This window comes from Leopardus geoffroyi, chromosome A3 (genome assembly GCF_018350155.1).
Source record: "Leopardus geoffroyi isolate Oge1 chromosome A3, O.geoffroyi_Oge1_pat1.0, whole genome shotgun sequence".
In the NCBI taxonomy this organism is placed as follows: domain Eukaryota; kingdom Metazoa; phylum Chordata; class Mammalia; order Carnivora; family Felidae; genus Leopardus; species Leopardus geoffroyi.
The window spans coordinates 24,445,818-24,455,817 of NC_059336.1; the positions used below are offsets into that span (position 1 = coordinate 24,445,818).

Sequence of the window (10,000 nt, forward strand, 5' to 3'; positions counted from 1 at the left end):
CCATCTGGAGATGGCTCTGTACTGGAACATTTATGCTTTATTTAATCCACATTGCTACCAGGGCTGACAGGACAAGGATTATTAGGTCTGATTTACACACAGGGGAATTTACAGGCTCGCAAATCTCACTGTTAGTATGTGGATTAATTTTCAATTATGCATTCAACAAACATTTATTGAGTACCTAGTATTGCCACTGCCAGACCACTAACTGACATTTACTAAACACTGAGTGCCAGGCACCAATTGTACTCTATAACACTTTATATGTGTTTTGATTTTCACAACAACCCCAAAAGGTGAGTATTCTCCCCATTTTCCATTTGAGGACACAGACTCAGCCTGACTTCCTACAGGTTGCGAAGCTATGGTAAATAGCAGAACCAGGATCTGAAACCATAGTTCCTGGCCCCAACCCTCTTCACTCTCCACATGCATCAGATTGTCCAAACCCCAGAGTGCTTCAGCCTCCCCAGGGAAACCTAGGCCTAGTCCTGACTGCTTCAAACTTGCTGTGTGGCCTCAAGGAAGTCATGTTACCTCTGTGGGCCTCAATTTTTTTTTCTGTCAAATTATCATGTCCAAGCATCTAGAGATTCTTTCAAATTCTCTACCCTCAGGATTCTACCAAACCCATGTTCTAGACCCTGTCTCTCCCAATGGCCTGGGAAATACCTGAGGTGAGACCACAAATACACATCCTCTGAACCTCCAGGGCTGGAGGTTCTGGGTCCTCTCTCAGTAGAGCAGGGCTGGTGGGGGTGGGTCTGAGAGCTGCCCATCTGGCCCAACAGGAGGCAGGGAGTGAGCTAGGCCAGAGCTTCATGCTCTACTGATAAAATCCTGCCCCAGCCTAGTCTGAAACTCCAGAGGGACTCCTCAGCCCTAGCAACTAGGAGGAGCCAGGAAATAAAACCCAGAAGCTTCTGGGGGGAGGAGCAGCAGTGTTTTGGCCCTTGGAGTGGTGTCCCCAAAGTGTCATTCTGTGCAACCCCGAACCTCTGCTCTTTGCATCTACTTCCTGCTAACTTCATATCCTCTCTTGACCTCCTTGCTGACTTAAACGAAATAATCCCTAATACTCCTCTCTCATCACACCATTTGCCTCTTCTAAAAACTTCTGTGGCTCCCAACGTATCACACCCCTTAACACAGCATTTGTTAATTTGTTCAGCCTTCCATGAAACAGTCCTAGCTCTCTCCGGCTTCATCCCCATTTCTCCTGTATGCAGCTTATGCTAATGTCAAATTCCTGTCTCCTTAACACTCTCCCACAGTTGTGGTATTGCTCAAGCTGTTTCCCTCTTGAGGGAATGCCCTCTTCAGGCCTTTGTGAATGCATATATTTTCTGTCTTCAGGACTCTACTCACACCTTCTTCCTCCAGGTAGCCTTCCCCACCCATGTGTCCAGAGCTACTTTGATGGACAGTCATTTATTCAATAAACAAGAGGTAGTGATGACTAAATGTGTGTGTGTGTGTGTGTGTGTGTGTGTGTGTGTGTGTGTTCCTAAATGGATGGTTGGCATCCCAAGGGCGTAATCTCTGTCCATATACTACCCCCACCCAGCCTATGCTGGGACTGGCAGAGTAGACTCCAATCAAAAGCTCAGCATTTACAGCTCAAGAAGGGTGGCTGGTATAGGAATCTTCACCTGGATCCTGGACCCTGGTGTAGGGAGCATTCTGTTGGGCACGGGATTTTCATTTCTCAAGCCCAGGGAAGGGGCCTCTGGCATACACTCTGATGAGCTAGATTCTGCTCCCAGCTTTGGCTGAACCCCATGTACAGGCTACTAGGGCAGATCCCAGTCTTCCATTTCTCTGTAGAAACAGAGGTACCCATGGAAGTAGCGGTATCCTCTCCTGAAACCCCTAGGACCCATCCCTCTGCACTGTAGATTTATTATCAGGGTTGGAGGACACCTCAGATCTTAATTCATCCAAACTCCTCATCTTACAGGTGGAGAAACTGAGGCACACAGGCACAGAGAGGTCAAGTTACCTGCTTAGAATTGTGGACCAGCAGAGCTATCTATTGAACCTGGTGGCAAAGGAGTGGGGGAGGTTAGTATTCTGGGACCCTGGTCTGGACCTGAAGGTTGTAAAAAGAGGCAGTGGGCACCATGCTGGGGGTAATCCTGGAGACTTATTTCCAATTAGAGACTGCCATTGCTGGATAGACATGGATGTCTTCACACACACATGGAGGCATCCGTGTACGAACATACACACATGCACATGAACTCACACCCACGGAGTTAACAGATGCCCATACCCATCCAATCCCTGCTCAGATATAAGCCCCTTCCCAGTTTTATGGGCTCCAGGATTGGAGGTCAAGAGGCCATCCTTCTATTCCTGTCTGGGCCTGAGGCTTGCCCTCACCAAACCCTGGGGCCTCACCAATGGCTTGGGGCCCCCCACTTCAAAGGACAAAGATGTGTCAGATGTGTCAGCCTGGGTGTGTCTTTCACAGACCTTGTGTGTACTTGAAGATATGAGCCCGCTGGAGAACTGCCTCACCATTCACCCCTTCTCCCTTTCCCCTCTCAGATAGACAGCAAGGCTGAGACAAAGACCACAGGGTAGCTTGGAATCTGAGTCAAAATCAGGAGTCCTGATCACTCAGAAGCATAGCCCTTCCCTGCCCTCCACTAGTCCCAGAACTACAGTTAAATGAGAAGATTAATTATGATACTATTGGGATTTCTATGTGCCAGGTACTATTCTAAGTCCTTACCCATGTCAATAATTAATTTAATCTTCACAACAACCCTCTATGTAGATAATAATTTTCTTTCCATTTTACTGGTACAAGAAACTGGGACAGAGACGGGAAAAAATTTAATTGGTAAAGCCAACTAGGGCAGACATAATCCCCAAACTCCTCCCAAACCAAATGTTCTATACCTTAACCAGGAGCCATATATCCAGAATTTCTATTCAGATAGGTTTGTTGTCCAACTCAGAGGTGTTTAAATTGAGGATGGTGTGTGTGTGTGTGTGTGTGTGTGTGTGTGTGTGTGTGAACACCTTGGCCTGATTGTCAGTAAATCCAAATTTCAGTCCTGGTTCTATCCTGGGCTCACTGCCTGGGTTCCTGGGTAAATCACTTTCTTTGTCAGTTTTCCCATCTGCAAAGTGGCTGGCCTCATGCTTCCTAAACGGTATCTCCAGTCCCAACCTTCAGGCATCCTTTGTGTCTGTTTGTCCTCCCTGGAGGAAGGAATAGTCAGGACAGGATTCATTTCAGGAAGAGGAGGCAGGTGACAGGAAGTGAAATGCCTGGCTTGGTTTTAGTCCACCTGCCCATGATTTGAGGTTGGGGTGGTGACTTTGGAGTTCCTTGGGTATGTTTGAGTGTAGACAATTACCCAAGTGAGCTGCTGTGGTGTGAATGCCCTGCATGAATTCCCACATTTAGAACTTTTGAAAGGAAATGGTGGCATCCCGCCAGCTTTGAGGCTGGGAAGGAGAAAGTAGACAATGAGGTTCCCCCCTGCTGAGGCAGCCACTCTTCTAGGAGCAGATGGGCTCCCTGCAGCTCAGACCACCGCCCTTTTCTGCTCATAGCTCCTCCTTGGCTCCCTACCATCTCTAGGCTGCAATTCACACGGCAGACCAGGCATGCTCTCACGGTACTTGGTACACAGTAAACATTCAGTAAGTACTGACTCGAGGGGTGAGTGAAGCTGCCCTCACCCACTCATTTGGCCTTCTCCGTCAACACACACATACACACACACACACACCATGCAAATGATCACACTCCAAGCTACCACCAGTTTTTCTGCTTCCAGGATTTTGCTCTCGCAGTTTCCTCTTCCTAGGGGGCCCGTCCCTCTCCCCCTACCTAATCTCCATGTGTCTAGACCCTCTTTATTCTTTATTAATGTAATTGGCAGCTTATATTTATTGAGCATTTACTGTATGCCTGTCACACTCCAGGATGGACAGCGTTTCTATCCCCGTTTTACAGATGAGGAAATTGAGTCTCAGACTGCTGAGGCCCAAGATCATGTTTCTGTATATATAGCAGTGTATAGAAATATTGGATGTACATCTGTGCACATATAATAATAAATAGTGTAAAAATTATAAAGCCTATGTGTGAAAATTTTACAGTATCTTTACCTAACATAAAATCATTTTCTCAAGCAGCACTCCCATGTTGGCCTTGGAGGAGCAAACTGCCATGTTTTGGAGAGGGCCACATGGCAAGGACCCAAGAGGAGCCTCTAGAAGCTGAGAGCAGCCCCCAGATAACAGATAGCAATAAAATAAGGATCTTAATAATATGGCTGCAAGGAAATGAATTCTGCCAACAACCTGAGGGAGCCTGGAAGAAAAAGTTTCCCTATTTGAGTCTTCAGATGAGGACACGGTGGTCAACACCTCAATTTCACCCTGTGGGTCCCTGAGCAGAGAACCCAAATGAGCTGTGCCTGGACTTCTGACTAATAAAACTGTAGCTAATAAGTAAGTGCTGTCTTGAGCCCCTAAGTTAGTGGAAGTTTGTAACACAACTATAGAAGACTTCTACACATGTGTTCAAAAAGTTTTTTGCATGAAAATCAAGAGGCAGCATGAGTTACTAATCTTACTCGAGTACATTTTGTCTTTTTTGTAAAGGTATTTTTAAAGTTTATTTATTATTTTGAGAGAGAGAAACAGAGAGAGAGAGAGAAAGAGAGAGAGAGAGAGAGAGAGAGAGAGCAAGTGGGGGAGGGCCAAAGAGAGAGGGAAAGAGAGAGAATACCAAGCAGGCTCTTCACTGTCAGTGTAGAGCCCAGTGTGGGGCTCAAACTCACAAACTGCAAGATCATGACCTGAACTGAAGTCAGATGCTTAACCAACTGAGCCATCCAGGTGCCCCCAACTAGTACATTTTGTCTTCGTGCAAATATTTTTGTAAAACTCATAATAGTGTCACAAATGGGAAAACCTCATTTTTTTCTATCTTTTTTTCTTTTGCCAAAGTCATATACTTGAAATTAAGTAACTTCAATATGTGGGATGCAACTCTAGGTATATATCAGCCAAAAGGCACTTCTTCCAGGAAGCTGTCCAAGATCTCTTTGGGAAGAAATAACTTCTCCCTTCTCACAGCCCCCAAAACATATTGTCTGCCTGTCTCTTAGAGCATTATACACTTTCAATTCATCACACTCAGTAATGACTAGTTACTCTCTGGGAGACAGATGCCTTTTCTATACTTGAGAATCTCTTTCAGTGTAAGCAGAAATATAATCAGAGACATTATAAAACAGGGAGATAGGGGCTACGACAGTGGGTAAGACAAGATGCTAGGGGAATCCAAAAAAAAAAAAAAAAAGAGAGAGGGAGATTCAAGGAAGGCTTCAGGGAAGACAGGGCATCTGAGGTACACTTTGAAGGATGAGTAGAAGCTTGCGTGGGACAAATGGGTTGAATGGCCTGGAATATGATTTCAAATCAGGAGCCCTGCACCTTTGTCTTGGCTCTGTTTCTGACTTGCTATGTAATTTGGGGTGACTTTCTGTCCCTCTGTGGGTCTCTGTTTCTGTACAATGAGGGCATTAATGGGGAATTCCTTTGTCTGCTTTCTTGTCTTCTGCCCATGATTTTCTAAGGAGAGTTTTATTTTGTCTGACTGCTTTGTGTGTGTGTGTGTGTGTGTGTGTGTATGTGTGAGACACAAAAGTAGGATAACAGGATGACAGACACTGAATGGTAAGGTGGGGAGGAAAAAGAAAAGCAAAGCTGTGGGAAAGGGCCTCGGGGGACAATTTTTGATGGAAAGTGACAAGTTTGGTGAGTGAGGGGCACTGAGAGGCAACAATGTGGCTTGAGAGGGTTAATGAGAACACAGGAGATTCTGAAGAGTGTTGACCTGGATTACAGACCCTTTGATGTCTTTCAAGAATTATAAATAAATATTAGAGTCATTTTTTTTAAGTCAACAAAAAAGTGCCTGTTTTGTGTTAGGTATTGTTCCAGGTACTTAGGACACGTGAGAGAATGCAACAAAGGTCCCTGCCCTCATGGAGCTTACAGTCTAGCATTTTTTACCATTGCACCTGCATTCTGTCTGTGATCCTGGACAAGTCACTGCACCTCTCTGTGCCCGTCATCAACTGCCTCATGTGGGAATGAGCAGGCCCTACTCAGACATGGGTAACGGGCCTGGTGCACTGTAAATGCCAAACGGGACTCCCATCCCCAACCCACCACCCAGACAATAGAAAGGGCTGGAGGCTGACTTTTAATAATAAAGCACAAGAGGGAAAATGTGGAGGGATTTGAGCAGGGTGGTCAGGTGTCTTACCACACCAGGGTCTGGGCTAGCTACACAAACTGCTGCTGCTGCTGTTGCTGCTTGGTGGCGGCCTTGCTGGCAAGGTCCTTGGCCTCCTCTGTAGCTGCCAGTGCCGTCCCCCTTGCCTTCTCCTTGGCTTCCTTGGCTGTCTCAACAAGGGGTTCAGGGGCACCTGGGTGGCGCAGTCGGTTAAGCGTCCGACTTCAGCCAGGTCACGATCTCGCGGTCCGTGAGTTCGAGCCCCGCATCAGGCTCTGGGCTGATGGCTCAGAGCCTGGAGCCTGTTTCCGATTCTGTGTCTCCCTCTCTCTCTGTCCCTCCCCCGTTCATGCTCTGTCTCTCTCTGTCCCAAAAATAAATAAACGTTGAAAAAAAAAATTTAAAAAAAAAAACAAACAAAAAAAAAAAAAAAACAAGGGGTTCAGAAGGGGCCTCACCTTGCAGCTTGGCCAAAATGTATTCAAAGCCCTTCCTAGTCTTGGTCACAATTGCTCTTGAACCAGGCAAGGCCAAATTCGTGGACAGCTTTGGAGACACCAAATAAGCTGGAGGAGACCCAGGCTTCCCAGCGGATTTTGGTCCAGCCGCTGTTATCAGAGTTCACACAGTAAACACATAGTTCTTCCACCACCAGCAGCTGGGCCTGGTTGATGTTCCAGGTGAAGGTGGTCATGGTCTAGTTCTGTGGGTCCACAATAGAATCCTCCAGGATGTACACCGAGGGAGCAACACTGGCAGGAAGCAGTCGCTCTGCCCAGCAGGGCATCCTGTTGGTCTTGGTCAGGAGACACTGGGTCAGGGGCCACCTCCTGGTGCACTCCGTCTTCGGTCAAGACATGTTTGCTATAGGGATTCGGGTGCTGCTGCCAGAAGGCAGCCAATACTTGGTCCCAGGAACTGTGGAGCAAGCAAGCTCTGGCCCAGAAATACTTCACCATCTTCCTGACCCGGGGTGGGGGTGTGTGCTGGGGGGTGGGGGGGGGTGGGGGAAGAGGGAGGTGGGGTGGGGGCACCACACCCCACCCAAGCACAAGCAGCAGCCCTGGCCATGAGGGGTTGTCTGGCCACAAGCCTAGAGCCATTTTAAAATTACTTTCGGGAGCTGGACTGTTGTTCTTGGATTTAATACATTTTCATTCATTTCTGAATAGATTAAAATGCACGTAATTCAAAAGCCTAGAGAATAAAAGGATATAGGTTTCCTTCTCATTTCTAACCCCAGCACCCTCCAATCAACTTCTGCTCCTTAGGGGTGACTGCTGTTACCCAGCTTCTTGTGTGAAGTGTTGGAAATATTCTTTACCTATACATATGGATATGTATGTACGTATATGTATATGTGATCACCCCATTTTGAACACAAACGAGAGCTGTGCATACTGTTCTGAAATTGGCTTTTTTAAAAATTTATTTTAATGTTTATTTATTTTTGAGAGAGACAGACAGAGTGTGAGTGGGGCAGGGGCAGAGAGAGAGGGAGACACAGAATCTGAAGCAGGCTCCAGGTCTGAGCTGTCAGCACAGAGCCCAATGCAGGCTCAAACTCATGAACTGTGAGATCATGACTTGAGCCAAAGCTGGACACTTAACCGACTGAGCTACCCAGGCACCCCTGAAATTTGCTTTTTATAAAAAAAAATGTTTAATGTTTTATTCATTTTTGAGAGACAGAGAGAGACAGAGCATGAGCGGGGAAGGGGCAGAGAGAGAGGGAGACGCAGAATCTGAAGCAGGCTCCAGGCTGTGAGCTGTCAGCACAGAGCCTGACGCGACGCTTGAACTCACGAACTGCGAGGTCATGACCTGAGCCGAAGTCAGACGCTCAACCGACTGAGCCACCCAGATGCCCTGAAATTTGCTTTTTTTAACTTAACAATGTAACATGGAGATCAGACCCTAATAGTACATAGTACTTCTTCATTCTTTGTTAATAACCACATAGTATTACATTATATCATAGTATGGATAGACTGAAGTTGTCCAATCAGTTCCCTGTAGCTGATCATTTGCTTTGTTTTCAACAATTTATTCTTTACACGGCAGTTCTTGAATGTGACATTGGAGGCTAAGCCTGGGCCATGTGGGGCCCTGGGATTTATTTGGCTTATGGGAGTATTTGGATTATGGAGTATGGGATCTTTGAAAGATACTGACTCATTCTCTGACCAAGCTCTTCCTACCACCCTTTCCCTTGATTTTCTACTCACCCAACCTCTGGGCCCAGAATGACAGCCTCAGCCCTTCACCATGACCTGCTCTCTGAGGTCCTCAGAACTCCTTCTACTCCATAAAACCCTCCTGGCCTGATTCCCTTGATTCAAGCCATGAGTCTACCAATGGGATCTTCGGGTAGAAAAGCTAGGGATAGAGATCCTGAATAGGTTGTAAATATTTATTGATTAATTCCTGAACTTACCTGGGCCTTCCTGCTTGTTTTCCATCTACTTGTCTCGTTTTGTATGGATTGTATTCTCCTTGTCTTCCAGAGGAATTCTCTGGGTCTCTGTCGGGGGTAGGACCTTACTTATGGGTCTTAAAAAGAAATGTGTCTTCCTGGGGTGCCTGGGTGGCTCAGTCTGTCACATGTCTGACTCTTGATTTCGGCTCAAGTTGTGATCCTGCGTTGAGGCTCTGAGTCAGGTTCCCAGCTGAGCTTGGAGCCTGCCTAAGATTCTCTCTCCCTCTCTCTCCACCCCTCCCCCTACTTGTGTATGCACGCACTCTCTCGTGCACCTGTTCTCTCTCTCAAAATAAATAAATACACATTTTTTAAAATGTACCTTCTTGTGGGAGAAGAAACCCTTCTACCTGTAATGGGATTGCATGGAATGGTTATTTACAGATAATCTAGCGTGCTAAGTTTACAGATGAGGAAACTGAAGTGTGGACGAGGGGGAAGGGCTTACCCACGATAATCGAATGAGTGAGTGAAAGGGACAGGAAAGATACCGGACGCTTTCATTTCCAGTTCTTACCCCTTCACTCTCTTCTCCAAGAGTTCAAACTCAGTCAGCCTTTTTTTCAAACTCTAGTATATAAAGGTAACAGAATTGCAGTATTATTCATATGATGGATGACTACTTAGCAATAAAAAGGAATGAACTATAATACCTGTAAAAATATGGATGAACCTCAAAATATGATGCTGAACAGAAGAAACCAGATGCTAAAGAGTACATATCATATGATACCATTAGTATGAACTTCTAGAACAGGCAAAAGGAGTACGTATACTGACAGAGAGCAGGTCAATAGCTGCCTGTGATGGGTGGAAGGACCGACTGAGTACAAAGGGGAGCAAAGGAATTTTCTGGAGTGATGGAGTGCTCTATATTTTGACTGTGGGAGTGGTTACATGGTGTCAAAATTCATTACACCTCAGCAAAGTTGGCTTAAAAAGGAAAAAAAGGAAAAGAAGCAACATAGAAATATACTTACTCAATTTATTTAAGAAAGTACAATGTTACCACTGACCTACATGTACAAAACCAACATTGACCAACTCATTTGAGAAGGGGAAGTTTAGCAGTTCATAACCCTCAGATAAGATGTTTTCCATCTTTGAAATGGAGTTGTCACAGATTTTGATCATAACATCATTTTCCTTAGGCTTTTGTTCAAGAATTTCCTCTGTCTCAAAATCATTCCTGACTTAGGTTGGATTAAAAAGCTACTGACTACTACCTCTTTGCTCTATAT

At 45.8% G+C, this 10,000-nt stretch overlaps 1 pseudogene; it reads right to left on the bottom strand.

The window, feature by feature from the left end:
* Positions 1-6,330: 6,330 nt before the first annotated feature.
* LOC123579585 lies at positions 6,331-7,239 on the bottom strand (annotated as a pseudogene).
* Positions 7,240-10,000: the final 2,761 nt, after the last annotated feature.